The following is a 16,451-nucleotide window of genomic DNA, read 5'->3' on the forward strand; positions in this document are numbered from 1 at the left end:
TCCTCTGCGTATGGCTTGGACATGTTCGATGACTTGGAATCTTAATTGGATCACTGTGTGATTATGCGTCACAAAATGGTGTGGGACTGGTAATAGAATCTGCTTACAATGTATTGTTGACTTGTGTTTAGCTCAAAGAAAGAGAATCTTTCTGGATATGTACTCTGGGCACATTAGAACCCAAGGGCTTAAACCGTGAATATGAAGTAAAGACTTGATTCATTGGGCCGTGCACCATGTCACCAAGTGTCCAATTGCATTGTCCAATGGCTCACAATGGTTATGCGTTTTCATTGGATGGATAATCGAAGCCATGTTTTTTTCCTTTCTGTTGGGTTTGTTGTGTGAGTAGCCTATAGGATTAAGTTGGTTACCGCAGGCAGTGGATTTAACTTCCTGTCTTTGGTCCAGTGGTAGATGGATTGTCTGGTCTATGAGCTGTTATTGGTTTGAATGCAGGTGAATGCCCATGGGCTGCTTATGACTGTGTAAAATAGTATTGATTCATGATGGATTTCAGACTACATGTAGATATCTTCAGTCTTTCTATCCACATCATTTAAATGAACATTATCCATGCAGCTTGAAATTCATCCAATAAGAGAAGCAACCTTGTACAACCAATCTGATAAGGGCACAGTATATCCTAAGGGAAGGTTATGGCTATAAAAGGGGACTTCTTGGAGTCACCAGGTTGTTGATGGATGTTGCATGATCTAGTCTAAGCTCTTAGGAGCTGGCTAGGGGATCAGAACCAGGATGCCTTGTGGACTCGGTCTAGGGACTTTGGCTTCAACTAGAGGATCACTTGGCTACATGGCTTCAATCTAGGGGCTCCAATTCCGATTGGAGATCATAACCGCAATCTAGGGATTTCGACTCCGGCTGCCAGGATTATACCATATCATCATACCAGAGACTACTTAAGGAAGAAACCCAGGTTGGACAATTTTGTCACCTGGCTACAGACTTTGCAGACCTCAGCCAGCTTCCTAAATCTGGCGCTATTCTATTGTCGGTGGGTGCCCGACAAATTACACAGCTATGTAAAATTTTGGTTTATGAAACTTCAAATCCAGTGACTGATTATTATGTTTTCTAATGTCCTGATTTAAAAAAAAAAAAATTAATATTTTTTTTTAACCATCAAATATTGATTTTGTACAATCCATGTGTGAAGTTACATACAAGTGACATGAACAAGAAAAATACTTATTGTAACCAAAAATATTCACAATTTTATATATAAAATACATTTATTTATTGTACAGTCATTCTGCAACTTTATTAGAAATTTATTCTTGCACTTTTTCCTTTTCTCTAGATCCCCCTTTTCTCTTATAGAAGGCCTGTGGATCTTCTCTGTGAAGCATCCGGCAATCATGTTCACGTTTCATTTACTTTGGTATCGTCGTTCCATCTCCTTGATATTCCGATGAAAACCTTCTTGTTCTTCCCACCAGCACCAAGGTTTTCAGACAAGTAGTCCAAATAGGAATGTAAAAAATGTAACTTCAAATTCATTAGACAACCCAAGGCTTTGAAACGTTTCAGCATGTTCTCCACGATGGACTTAAATTTTGATTCTTTGTTGTTACCTAGAAACGTATTTATTGCTTCTTTCAAAGAGTCCCAAGCCCTTTTTTCAACAGTTTTCATTATTGTTTAAAACACGTCATCCTTCATTCATGGGTTTCTGAATATCCGAACCCACAAAAATGCTTTTGTGCTGCCCCTGTGCCAGCAGCCGCCGTTGGTCGGATCCAGACCTTCTAAGAGAGTGGCTCGACCCGGGGGTCTCGCGGACATGTCGAATAAAAGGAGGAATGTAGATGTATGGGCTAGGCCGTATTAAGTTTGTGACGCCACCAACGGTGTGTGGTGAGGTGGGACACCACCGCTGCCGTTATGGGATACCCGGGAGAGATGTAGTGGCAGCTGGATGTTAACCCCTCCGTGTGTAGGGATGATTGCCCCGGGGCCCAGTGTCTTTGTGCAGGGTATGGTGATGGCAAGGGCCGGCGCGCCTGAGCAAGCAGGGGGATGTTTGGTTACTCACAGTAAATGAATCACACGAGTCTTTCGGTAAACCAAAGGTGCTGGTGGCCTGCCGCCCCGGCCGGTTGCATTCAGGTCCCCCACCCAGGCTGGTGGTCGCTGTCCTTTACTCTGCACTTGTTTTTGTGTATGGTGGACTGCCTGGTCTGGAACTCAGGAGTCCGCTCCCGGCTGGATATGGCCTAAGGAGCCGTGCCCGCAGGCGCTGGCCCGTGGGATCTAAGGGCCCTGGCGGTGGCCTTATCCCTATCAGTGGGCTGTTGTCTTCTTTGAGGGACTTTAGGTGGGATAGGACCTATAATCCTGCCCTCAATCATTTCATTAGCTAGGCCGCTGGTTTCGGTCCTGGCTTCAGGGTCCTAGGTGACTAGGGTTTCAGGTCGGCTGTGTGTTTCCTAAGTGAGGAAAGGTGTTGTGCGGGGGCCTATCTGTAACTACCTGGTTTTGCCAGGGCATCACACCTTCCTTCAGACTTGATTCTGACAGTCCCTGAAACTTGGTACACAGGTACTTAAACATCTCTCCTTCTTTCAGTAGCGCTTTCACAAACAGCTTCATCAGTCCAAGCTTACAGTGGAGTGGTGGCAAGAGAACTTTAGGTGGGATCAACTAAGCTTTATGCAACAATGTTCTTGAGTCCCGGTTACAAAGATGTTCTTGTTGGCCAATTTTTTTTGCTCCAGTGAAGAGTCCTAACCTGGCTTTCCAATTCACACAAAAAGCATGTGTTCTGCCTTCTTTTACGTAATGCTGTGAATCTCTAGCATACAGCTAAACCCTAGTTCACATTTCAAATAAACAGACTGTGGAGTTCAATAGCCTTGATTTATTAGCTGGTAACGTGAACTTGATTGCAGTATACATGGAATATACAGTGAATATAGGAATATCCAAGATGCAGTTGAAGACAGAATACGGTATATCCAAGATACTGTTTTATACGGGTAAAAACTATAACAAGAAAATGATTACAGTCAGTACAGTGTTAATACAGAGTTAACATAGCATAACAGTACATGAGATGCAGTTCTTACGAGAATGTAGGTGAAAGGTCACTGCATCTGCAATACATAGAAATCTTATCTAGACAAACAAGACAGGGATGACACTAAAGGTGTAGAAGTACAATGTACAATGCATTTACTACACTCTTCCATCTAGGATTCTATCACTAACACATGTAATTTGCTTTGCTCACCGGATTACACTAGGCAGGGGTGAATGTACAGAGAGGTAAGTCGGCATGTCCTTTCCTGACAAATCCAAAGAGAAAATGGCTGCAGGCTTCTTCTCAGCTCAGGGAGGCATTCCTTACCCAGAATACATTTAGCTTAAAGGGAAACTCAGCAATTCAAAAGAATAACAATGACCTCTAGGGGTTGTAACAGAAATTTCAATGAATGACTATTAGCAGGCTGCCATGAGGCAGAACAGCATGGGTATTTAATATATCCTCCTTGCTGCCCAAGAAGCAATGAGAACATTTTTAGACCACCACATATTGACCATCCATGCTCCTTGTAGTTAAGTTTCTTGAGAATAAAGTCTAAATTCTCACAGCTTTCTTCCAAGTGCATAGCATGTGTGACGCCCTGGACTAGCCAGGTAGTCACAAACACAAAATCACACACACCCCCTCCCCTGGATAGTCTACATCAGTCACACAAAATCCTTGTTGCCTCCTCCAGGGTCTGATGTCCACACCAGGTGGGGCGGAGCCAGGCGGTTGGCCCCACCCACCGAGGAGTTCACAGGCCTGGAGGCGGGAAAAAGCAGTTAGTTTAGTTTTGTAGTGGAAAGTGAGAGGACAGAAACTGTTAGTGTCTGGGTAGGAGCCCAGGCACTGTCAGCAAGGTCGGCAGACGGTGGTGGCCGTCTGCAGGAGGTGGTACAAGTCAGCTGAACCGTAGGACCGGGGACGGGCGGTGACCCGAGGGGAACTGAACCGGTGAGCGGATCTGTACCAAGCACAAAGGCAGGGCCATTGGACCCTGACCAGGCTAGGAGCCGCCGACAATGGTCAAATCCGAGAGTGACCGGAATCCCAGGGGTTCCCTAACACCCAAGACCCGACAGAAGGCAACCGTCCACACCGTGAGGATAAAAAGCCACCGCCATAGGCTAGAGATCCAAGGGCCAGCGCCTGCGGGCAAACGGGCTCCCTCGGTACGTACACCCCAGCCATCCAGCCTCCCCGTACCGCCACCGGGCCCCGGGATCACCAACCCCTACCCACGGAGGGGGAACCAACATCCTAGCTGCTCCCTGCCATCGCTCCCGGGATCCCCGTCACCAGCAGTGGTGGTGCCCATTATCACCACGACCTGTGGGTGACGTCACTAACTATCTCCCCAAACAAACCACCCCCTTTTCACTCGTGGGCGAGGAGCGCTGCTCGAGTCCCCGGATCTGGCCCTCCGCTCGAGCCACCGAGCAGCAGCAGCAGCAGAAGTCCCCGAACCCGAGCGTAGCGTGCGTGGCCCCTCTGCCCGCGACACATGCCCTACACACACTGAAGAATACTTACTGCCATTGAGCAGTAGCACAGCTTTCAGACTTTTTGGATGAAACAATGACGTGTCTCCACTCGCTCACATTGTACTTAATGTTACATTTTCCATCAGCACAGGAACATCGCTTGAATACACTAGAGCACCATCTTCAGAAAAGTATGGAGGGAATCTTTTCAGAATTCTAACCTTTTGGAAACCTATTGTCACGCTCTCCGGGTCCCCTGCTCTGCCCCCCGGCTCACCTGCCACGCTCCCCGGCTTCCCTGCTTCGCTCCCCGGCTCCTCTGGCAGACATCCCCCGCTCCACGGTCTCCAGCCTCCACCACCTGCGGTCCCCAGGCGGCCCGGTCCCCGCTCCCGGCGCCCGTCGGCAGCCCTGCTCCAGGCCGGCTCCCCTGCTTCCTATACACCGCTCCGTGCCCTGGCTTCTGGCACCCGGGCCTCGCGCATGCGCATTAGGGCGCGCGCGCGGTCATTGACCCTCTCTTAAAGGGCCAGCGTCCAGTGACAGGAAATTGAACACACAGGTACAGGGTATAAAGGGGTTTAATGTCCAAGTGGGCGGGGCCTGTTCTTCGTGTTTCCTAAGCTAGGAGTCAGGTCTCCTTGTGTCTCTGTGATATACTTACCTATCTCTCTTCTAGAGCCGCTCCTGCCTCGCCATCCGGTCCTGCCGATTCCCGAACCCCGAACGCTGACTATCTGCCATCCCGTCAGTCCGTACCATCTCTGATCCCTGTGGTGACCCGTCCTCTCGCTCCATCGGTTCCGGACTCTGCCTGACATCTCGGCCTCCGAACCTGAGCTCCGTCACCCGGACTACCATCAGTGACTCCGTGGTCCCAGGGACTTCTCCATTCCACTCTTTTGCACGGACTGTCCTGCTACCCGTAGTGCTCCGGCTACCGGACCCCTTGCCTTCATTAAGGTGTTCGGCCCAGTAGATCCACCTCCTGGGTCTGCCCGTCCACCTGGCCCTAACACCTATAGAATCAGTGTTTGTGAAAAAACTGTACGTGATGATATTTTTTCAATATTTTTACTGAGTCCAATGATCGAAAGTATGAAAAAAATCACATCTTTCAAAAATTTTTACCCTTGGAAACCTGTGTTATTATTACTATGCACGAGCCCTAAATTGTCTGAAAAACAACAAATATGCTGGTTGGATAGACCTTGACCCCACAATTCAACGGCCACAATTAAGGAGAAAAGTGCTAAGAGAGTTAAATTTGCCCCTGAAATAACCCATGATACGGGCCAAGGAGGGACACACCATTTTGATCCGAAAATAGCCCAACACCATGAGAGACGGGCAAATCCGTGAAAAGACAAAGTTCCAAGCTACAACTGACGCAGGATCTACAGCACATACGCCCATTGTAATTGTTCATGATTTCCGGCCACTACGCATTTCAGCCTTCAGGGACCTGGTAATTCGAATGCTATGTCCAGGAGTAGAGATGAGCGAACCGGTTCCGGTTCGGCTCGAGGTCGGTTCGCCGAACGGAGCTCCCGTTCGAGTTCGGCTCGTCGAACGTTCGACGAACCGAACTCGAGCCAATAGGAAACAATGGCAGGCAATCACAAACACAGTAAAACACCTAGAAAACACCCTCAAAGGTGTCCAAAAGGTGACAAACAACTCACAACACAACACAAACACATGGGAAAGTGACAAGGACATATACTCATGCGAAAACAAAACAGCTGGACAAGGAAAAAGAGGAGGACACACAGATATAGGCATGGCACGCCATTCTAAAATCATGTAAAACACCGCAAGGTGACTCCAAGCGGAGTCTCCCTTTTTTCCAAAAATTGGGCCCCACACACACCCACCCCTTCAGTGGCAGCAGTTGTGCCCCAGTTGTACACTTCACAGCTACATTTGCATCAAGCACATTCAAAAATACGCTATTCTTAACCGTCCCCAGGATGACACCGGGGTAGGTAGCAAAGTCTTTCCTGATCCCAGCTCTGTTCATCTTGGCTTCTTTTAAAAACACAGCAAGCAAGGGTTACTCCAAGCGGAGTCTCCCTTTTTTCCAAAAATTGGGCCACACAGACACCCACCCCATCAGTGGCAGGACTTGGGCCCTAGTTGCAAACAGGATGTTTTGATTTGCATCAAGCACATTCAAAAATACGCCATTCTTATCCGTCCCCAGGATGACACCGGGGTAGGTAGATAAAGTCTTTGCTGACCCATGACTTGTTCATCTTGGCTTCTTTTAAAAACACAGCAAGCAAGGGTTACTCCAAGCGGAGTCTCCCTTTTTTCCAAAAATTGGGCCCCACAGACACCCACCCCATCAGTGGCAGCACTTGGGCCCTAGTTGCAAACAGGATGTTTTGATTTGCATCAAGCACATTCAAAAATACGCCATAATTAACCGTCCCCAGGATGACACCGGGGTAGGTAGCAAAGTCTTTCCTGATCCCAGCTCTGTTCATCTTGGCTTCTTTTAAAAACACAGCAAGCAAGGGTTACTCCAAGCGGAGTCTCCCTTTTTTCCAAAAATTGGGCCACACAGACACCCACCCCATCAGTGGCAGCACTTGGGCCCTAGTTGCAAACAGGATGTTTTGATTTGCATCAAGCACATTCAAAAATACGCCATAATTAACCGTCCCCAGGATGACACCGGGGTAGGTAGCAAAGTCTTTCCTGATCCCAGCTCTGTTCATCTTGGCTTCTTTTAAAAACACAGCAAGCAAGGGTTACTCCAAGCGGAGTCTCCCTTTTTTCCAAAAATTGGGCCACACAGACACCCACCCCATCAGTGGCAGCACTTGGGCCCTAGTTGCAAACAGGATGTTTTGATTTGCATCAAGCACATTCAAAAATACGCCATTCTTATCCGTCCCCAGGATGACACCGGGGTAGGTAGACTAAGTCTTTGCTGACCCATGACTTGTTCATCTTGGCTTCTTTTAAAAACACAGCAAGCAAGGGTTACTCCAAGCGGAGTCTCCCTTTTTTCCAAAAATTGGGCCACACAGACACCCACCCCATCAGTGGCAGCACTTGGGCCCTAGTTGCAAACAGGATGTTTTGATTTGCATCAAGCACATTCCAAAATTCGCCATAATTAACCGTCCCCAGGATGACACCGGGGTAGGTAGCAAAGTCTTTCCTGATCCCAGCTCTGTTCATCTTGGCTTCTTTTAAAAACACAGCAAGCAAGGGTTACTCCAAGCGGAGTCTCCCTTTTTTCCAAAAATTGGGCCACACAGACACCCACCCCATCAGTGGCAGCACTTGGGCCCTAGTTGCAAACAGGATGTTTTGATTTGCATCAAGCACATTCAAAAATACGCCATAATTAACCGTCCCCAGGATGACACCGGGGTAGGTAGCAAAGTCTTTCCTGATCCCAGCTCTGTTCATCTTGGCTTCTTTTAAAAACACAGCAAGCAAGGGTTACTCCAAGCGGAGTCTCCCTTTTTTCCAAAAATTGGGCCCCACACACACCCACCCCTTCAGTGGCAGCAGTTGTGCCCCAGTTGTACACTTCATAGCTACATTTGCATCAAGCACATTCAAAAATACGCTATTCTTAACCGTCCCCAGGATGACACCGGGGTAGGTAGCAAAGTCTTTCCTGATCCCAGCTCTGTTCATCTTGGCTTCTTTTAAAAACACAGCAAGCAAGGGTTACTCCAAGCGGAGTCTCCCTTTTTTCCAAAAATTGGGCCACACAGACACCCACCCCATCAGTGGCAGCACTTGGGCCCTAGTTTCAAACAGGATGTTTTGATTTGCATCAAGCACATTCAAAAATACGCCATAATTAACCGTCCCCAGGATGACACCGGGGTAGGTAGCAAAGTCTTTCCTGATCCCAGCTCTGTTCATCTTGGCTTCTTTTAAAAACACAGCAAGCAAGGGTTACTCCAAGCGGAGTCTACCTTTTTTCCAAAAATTGGGCCACACAGACACCCACCCCATCAGTGGCAGCACTTGGGCCCTAGTTGCAAACAGGATGTTTTGATTTGCATCAAGCACATTCAAAAATACGCCATAATTAACCGTCCCCAGGATGACACCGGGGTAGGTAGCAAAGTCTTTCCTGATCCCAGCTCTGTTCATCTTGGCTTCTTTTAAAAACACAGCAAGCAAGGGTTACTCCAAGCGGAGTCTCCCTTTTTTCCAAAAATTGGGCCCCACACACACCCACCCCTTCAGTGGCAGCAGTTGTGCCCCAGTTGTACACTTCACAGCTACATTTGCATCAAGCACATTCAAAAATACGCTATTCTTAACCGTCCCCAGGATGACACCGGGGTAGGTAGCAAAGTCTTTCCTGATCCCAGCTCTGTTCATCTTGGCTTCTTTTAAAAACACAGCAAGCAAGGGTTACTCCAAGCGGAGTCTCCCTTTTTTCCAAAAATTGGGCCACACAGACACCCACCCCATCAGTGGCAGCACTTGGGCCCTAGTTTCAAACAGGATGTTTTGATTTGCATCAAGCACATTCAAAAATACGCCATAATTAACCGTCCCCAGGATGACACCGGGGTAGGTAGCAAAGTCTTTCCTGATCCCAGCTCTGTTCATCTTGGCTTCTTTTAAAAACACAGCAAGCAAGGGTTACTCCAAGCGGAGTCTACCTTTTTTCCAAAAATTGGGCCACACAGACACCCACCCCATCAGTGGCAGCACTTGGGCCCTAGTTGCAAACAGGATGTTTTGATTTGCATCAAGCACATTCAAAAATACGCCATAATTAACCGTCCCCAGGATGACACCGGGGTAGGTAGCAAAGTCTTTCCTGATCCCAGCTCTGTTCATCTTGGCTTCTTTTAAAAACACAGCAAGGAAGGGTTACTCCAAGCGGAGTCTCCCTTTTTTCCAAAAATTGGGCCCCACACACACCCACCCCTTCAGTGGCAGCAGTTGTGCCCCAGTTGTACACTTCACAGCTACATTTGCATCAAGCACATTCAAAAATACGCTATTCTTAACCGTCCCCAGGATGACACCGGGGTAGGTAGCAAAGTCTTTCCTGATCCCAGCTCTGTTCATCTTGGCTTCTTTTAAAAACACAGCAAGCAAGGGTTACTCCAAGCGGAGTCTCCCTTTTTTCCAAAAATTGGGCCACACAGACACCCACCCCATCAGTGGCAGCACTTGGGCCCTAGTTGCAAACAGGATGTTTTGATTTGCATCAAGCACATTCAAAAATACACCATAATTAACCGTCCCCAGGATGACACCGGGGTAGGTAGCAAAGTCTTTCCTGATCCCAGCTCTGTTCATCTTGGCTTCTTTTAAAAACACAGCAAGGAAGGGGTTACTCCAAGCGGAGTCTCCCTTTTTTCCAAAAATTGGGCCCCACACACACCCACCCCTTCAGTGGCAGCAGTTGTGCCCCAGTTGTACACTTCACAGCTACATTTGCATCAAGCACATTCAAAAATACGCTATTCTTAACCGTCCCCAGGATGACACCGGGGTAGGTAGCAAAGTCTTTCCTGATCCCAGCTCTGTTCATCTTGGCTTCTTTTAAAAACACAGCAAGCAAGGGTTACTCCAAGCGGAGTCTCCCTTTTTTCCAAAAATTGGGCCACACAGACACCCACCCCATCAGTGGCAGCACTTGGGCCCTAGTTGCAAACAGGATGTTTTGATTTGCATCAAGCACATTCAAAAATACGCCATAATTAACCGTCCCCAGGATGACACCGGGGTAGGTAGCAAAGTCTTTCCTGATCCCAGCTCTGTTCATCTTGGCTTCTTTTTTTAAAAACACAGCAAGCAAGGGTTACTCCAAGCGGAGTCTCCCTTTTTTCCAAAAATTGGGCCACACAGACACCCACCCCATCAGTGGCAGCACTTGGGCCCTAGTTGCAAACAGGATGTTTTGATTTGCATCAAGCACATTCAAAAATACGCCATAATTAACCGTCCCAAGGATGACACCGGGGTAGGTAGCAAAGTCTTTCCTGATCCCAGCTCTGTTCATCTTGGCTTCTTTTAAAAACACAGCAAGCAAGGGTTACTCCAAGCGGAGTCTCCCTTTTTTCCAAAAATTGGGCCCCACACACACCCACCCCTTCAGTGGCAGCAGTTGTGCCCCAGTTGTACACTTCACAGCTACATTTGCATCAAGCACATTCAAAAATACGCTATTCTTAACCGTCCCCAGGATGACACCGGGGTAGGTAGCAAAGTCTTTCCTGATCCCAGCTCTGTTCATCTTGGCTTCTTTTAAAAACACAGCAAGCAAGGGTTACTCCAAGCGGAGTCTCCCTTTTTTCCAAAAATTGGGCCACACAGACACCCACCCCATCAGTGGCAGCACTTGGGCCCTAGTTGCAAACAGGATGTTTTGATTTGCATCAAGCACATTCCAAATCAACAAGCATTTACTCTCCCCAGGATGACACAGGGGTAGTAAATTCCTTCTGGATCCATGACTTGTTCATTTTGATGAACGTCAGTCTGTCCACATTGTCACTGGACAGACGCGTGCGCTTATCTGTCAGCACACACCCAGCAGCACTGAATACACGTTCAGAGACAACGCTGGCAGCTGGACACGACAAAATCTCCAAGGCGTAACTGGAGAGCTCTGGCCATTTTTCTAGGTTTGAAGCCCAAAAGGAGCAAGGCTCCAGTTGCACAGTCATGGCATCGATGTTCATTTGGAGATACTCCTGTATCATCCTCTCCAGCCGTTGAGTATGTGTCAGACTTGTTGTCTCTGGTGGCCTTGCAAAAGAGGGTCTAAAAAAATTATGAAAAGATTCCATAAAATTGCTGTTACCGGCACCAGATACGGTCCTACTGGTACGGGTAGACTGTTGAAGATGACGAGACCGTCCCATGTTTGTCAAGTTACAACTGGGAGATTCCCTCCCTGCACCTGCACGGTTGTTTGGTGGAAAAGCCGAGCTAAGATCGAGTAACAGCTTCTGCTGATACTCCTGCATACGTGCGTCCCTTTCTATGGCTGGAATTATGTCACAAAATTTGGACTTGTACCGGGGATCTAATAGTGTGGCAATCCAGTAGTCATCATCACTTCTAATTTTGACAATACGACTGTCATGTTGGAGGTAGTGCAACAAAAAGGCACTCATGTGTCTTGCGCAGCCATGCGGACCAAGTCCACGCTGTGTTTGTGGCATAGAGGTGCTACCCGTTCTTTCTTCCTCTGACATCTCCCCCCAACCTCTTTCAACTGAAATTTGACCAAGGTCTCCCTCATCCGCTGAGTCTTCCATGTCCATGGACAGTTCGTCCTCCATTTCTTCATGTTCTCCTGCACCTTGCTCAACATTTCGCCTGCTACTATGCGCCCTTGTCGATCCCTGTTCCCCATGGTCCCATGCCTGCTGCGTTGGTGATGATGAACGTCTGGACCTTGGTGATGTTGTTGTCCCTTGCGCATATGAATCCTCCTGTAGTTCCTCCCCTTCATGTTGTCCCACCCCCTGACTCCGAATAGTGTTTAGCGTGTGCTCCAGCATGTAAATGACTGGAATCGTCATGCTGATAATGGCATTGTCAGAGCTAAACATATTCGTCGCCATGTCGAAACTGTGCAGAAGGGTGCATAGGTCCTTGATCTGAGACCACTCCATCAGGGTTATCTGCCCCACCTCTGCATCTCGTTGGCCCAGGCTATACGTCATGACGTATTGCACCAGGGCTCTGCGGTGCTGCCACAGTCGCTGTAACATGTGGAGAGTTGAATTCCAGCGTGTCGCCACATCGCATTTCAGGCGATGAACCGGCAGGCCGAAAGACTTCTGGAGCGATGCAAGTCGCTCTGCTGCGGCGCTTGAACGGCGGAAGTGAGCTGACAGTTTTCGTGCCCTGTTCAGAAGGCCATCTAGGCCGGGATAGTGTGTTAAAAATTGCTGGACGACAAGGTTCAACACGTGAGCCATACAAGGTACGTGTGTCACAATGCCCAGGCGAAGTGCCGCACCCAGGTTTGCAGCATTGTCGCACACGGCCTTACCAGGCTGCAGGTTGAGTGGAGACAACCATTTATTAAACTCGGACCGCAGAGCTGACCACAACTCCTCAGCTGTGTGACTCTTATTCCCAAGACATGTCAAGCTAAAGACCGCCTGATGCCGTTGCGCTCTGCTGCCAGCATAGTAATGAGGCGTGCGTGATTCCTTCTGCGCAGTGAGAACGCTGGTGGCCTGACAAGGCAGGCTTGGGGCGGAGGTGGAGGACCCAGATGAGGTGGAGGATGCAGAAGCTGTGGCGGAACTTGGACAGACAGAGGATTGACACACAAGTCGTGGGGACGGCAAGACTTGTGCAGCAGACCCTTCACCATCTATCACCATAGTTACCCAGTGCCCAGTCAGCGACATGTAACGTCCCTGTCCATGCTTACTGGTCCAAGTATCGGTAGTGAAATGCACCCGTTCACATACAGAGTTTCTCAAGGAAGCGGTGATGTTGTGTGCGACATGCTGGTGTAGCGCGGGCACACCTTTCTTAGAGAAGTAGTGGCGACTAGGCATCTGGTACTGGGGCACAGCGACAGACATAAGGTCTCTAAAATCCTGTGTGTCCACTAGGCGGAAAGGCAGCATTTCGGTAGCCAACAGCTTACAGAGGGATAGAGTCAACCTCTTAGCTTTGTCATGGGTCGGAGGAAGTGGCCTTTTATTTGACCACATCTGAGGGACAGAGATCTGGCTGCTGTGTGTAGACGGTGTTGAGTAGGGTGTCCCTGGAAAAATGCAGGTTTGTGAGGAAAGTGCAGGCGGAGACATGATGTTGCCTTCATCCAACATTGGTGCTATCGATGTCTGAGAGAGCTGTACACACTCACTTGTTTCCCCTTCCAAACCAACTGACGACCTTACAAGCAAACTGCCTGTTGCGGTTACAGTGGTGGAAGTTTGGCGTGGAAAAACAGGTGTGACAGCTGTCCCCACAGTCCTAGAAGATGAAGAGCGCGCGGATGCACTGGAAGGGGCGGGCGGTGGATGGTTCGCTCTTGCAGCATTGCAGCACAGTGAGCTTCCCACCGGGACCTATGATATTTATTCATGTGACGATTCATGGAAGAAGTTGTCAAACTGCTGAGGTTTTGACCTCTACTAAGAGAATCATGACAAATTTTACATATCACATGATTTGGGCGATCTTTTTCTATGTCAAAAAAGGACCAGGCTAGGCAAGGCTTAGAGGCCATGCGACCTGTTGATCCACCCCGAATAATGCTCATAGGCAGAGTGGTGGCTGAGGATGCAGTTGTAGACGTGCTACCAGTGCTCCGACTCTGTCCAGGAAGGCGCAAGGTAACTTCGTCGTCGGTTGCATCCTCCTCCACCGCCTCTGTTGACCTCCTCGAGTGCCTGACTGGTGGTTGACAGTAGGTGGGATCTAGAACTTCATCATCAATTGTTGTGTTTGCACTCCCCTCCCCCTCAGACCGAGCCTCTTCTTGCCCTGACCGAATATTTAAGTTGTCATCCCAATCGGGTATCTGCGTCTCATCTTCATCAGTATGTTCCTCATTGTCTATAACCACAGGTGTTACAGTTTGTGACAAAGGGTCAACATTATGCTCAGAAACTTGGTCCTCACGGCCTGAATCAGAGTCACAAAGGTTCTGGGCATCACTGCAGACCATTTCCTGTTCTGTACTCACTGTAGCTTGGGAGCAGACCTCTGATTCCCAGGCTATAGTGTGACTGAACAGCTCTGCAGACTCAGCCATCTCAGTTCCACCATACTGTGCAGGGCTGATGGAGACTTCAGAGCTGGGAGAAATCAAGTGTGATTGGGATGACAACTCAGAGGACTGGTGTTTTTTGGATGCGGTACTTGAAGTGGCTGAGAGGGCACTTGTTGGACCACTTGAGATCCATTCAAGCATTTTCCTTTTTTGCCCATCATCTACCTTTCTTCCTGTTGTTCGTGTCCGTAAAAAAGGGAGCACATCGGATTGTCCACGGTAAGTAGTAGACATCTTACTTTTGCTGGTAGATGGTCTATCTTCAGCAGATGATAATGGAGCTTTGCCACTTTCCCCACAGACAAAACCTTTTTTGCCTTTTCCACCACGCCTCTTCCCCTTTCCACCAGCATCTGTCATTTTGCCACTCATGTTGATTGCGACAAGATTGTGGACTGAAAATGTGGTAGTAAAAATTGAGAGGTGGTGAAGATTGCAGTGGTGGTCTAGCTTTATTAACAGCAGAATAATAAAGAATAAATATCCCTGACAATGCAACTTAGTTATAATGAGTTGGAGTGTGCAACGCAGGCAGATGCGCTCTGCAAATGTCTTGGCACTAGTGGGACTATAGCAAAGTCCAATAGCCACGTATAGGATGCCACTAGGTACACTGAGTGTTTGCTAGTATAATGGCTAAGTTAAAATTAGTTGGAGTGTGCAACGCAGGCAGATGCGCTCTGCAAATGTCTTGGCACTAGTGGGACTATAGCAAAGTCCAATAGCCACGTATAGGATGCCACTAGGGACACTGAGTGTTTGCTAGTATAATGGCTTACTTATAATTAGTTGGAGTGTGCAACGCAGGCAGATGCGCTCTGCAAATGTCTTGGCACTAGTGGGACTATAGCAAAGTCCAATAGCCACGTATAGGATGCCACTAGGTACACTGAGTGTTTGCTAGTATAATGGCTAAGTTAAAATTAGTTGGAGTGTGCAACGCAGGCAGATGCGCTCTGCAAATGTCTTGGCACTAGTGGGACTATAGCAAAGTCCAATAGCCACGTATAGGATGCCACTAGGTACACTGAGTGTTTGCTAGTATAATGGCTTACTTATAATTAGTTGGAGTGTGCAACGCAGGCAGATGCGCTCTGCAAATGTCTTGGCACTAGTGGGACTATAGCAAAGTCCAATAGCCACGTATAGGATGCCACTAGGTACACTGAGTGTTTGCTAGTATAATGGCTTACTTATAATTAGTTGGAGTGTGCAACGCAGGCAGATGCGCTCTGCAAATGTCTTGGCACTAGTGGGACTATAGCAAAGTCCAATAGCCACAGATAGGATGCCACTAGGTACACTGAGTGTTTGCTAGTATAATGGCTTACTTATAATTAGTTGGAGTGTGCAACGCAGGCAGATGCGCTCTGCAAATGTCTTGGCACTAGTGGGACTATAGCAAGGTCCAATAGCCACGTATAGGATGCCACTAGGTACACTGAGTGTTTGCTAGTATAATGGCTTACTTATAATTAGTTGGAGTGTGCAACGCAGGCAGATGCGCTCTGCAAATGTCTTGGCACTAGTGGGACTATAGCAAAGTCCAATAGCCTTGTATAGGATGCCACTAGGTACACTGAGTGTTTGCTAGTATAATGGCTTACTTATAATTAGTTGGAGTGTGCAACGCAGGCAGATGCGCTCTGCAAATGTCTTGGCACTAGTGGGACTATAGCAAGGTCCAATAGCCACGTATAGGATGCCACTAGGTACACTGAGTGTTTGCTAGTATAATGGCTAAGTTAAAATTAGTTGGAGTGTGCAACGCAGGCAGATGCGCTCTGCAAATGTCTTGGCACTAGTGGGACTATAGCAAAGTCCAATAGCCACGTATAGGATGCCACTAGGTACACTGAGTGTTTGCTAGTAAAATTGCTTAGTTTAAAAAAGTTGGAGTGTGCAATGCAGGCAGACGTGCTCTGCAAATGTCTTTGCACTAGTGGGACTATAGCAAAGTCCAATAGCCACAGATAGGATGCCACTAGGTACACTGAGTTTTTGCTAGTATAATGGCTTACTTATAATTAGTTGGAGTGTGCAACGCAGGCAGATGCGCTCTGCAAATGTCTTGGCACTAGTGGGACTATAGCAAGGTCCAATAGCCACGTATAGGATGCCACTAGGTACACTGAGTGTTTGCTAGTATAATGGC

This window comes from Anomaloglossus baeobatrachus, unplaced genomic scaffold (genome assembly GCF_048569485.1).
Source record: "Anomaloglossus baeobatrachus isolate aAnoBae1 unplaced genomic scaffold, aAnoBae1.hap1 Scaffold_3017, whole genome shotgun sequence".
NCBI lineage: Eukaryota > Metazoa > Chordata > Amphibia > Anura > Aromobatidae > Anomaloglossus > Anomaloglossus baeobatrachus.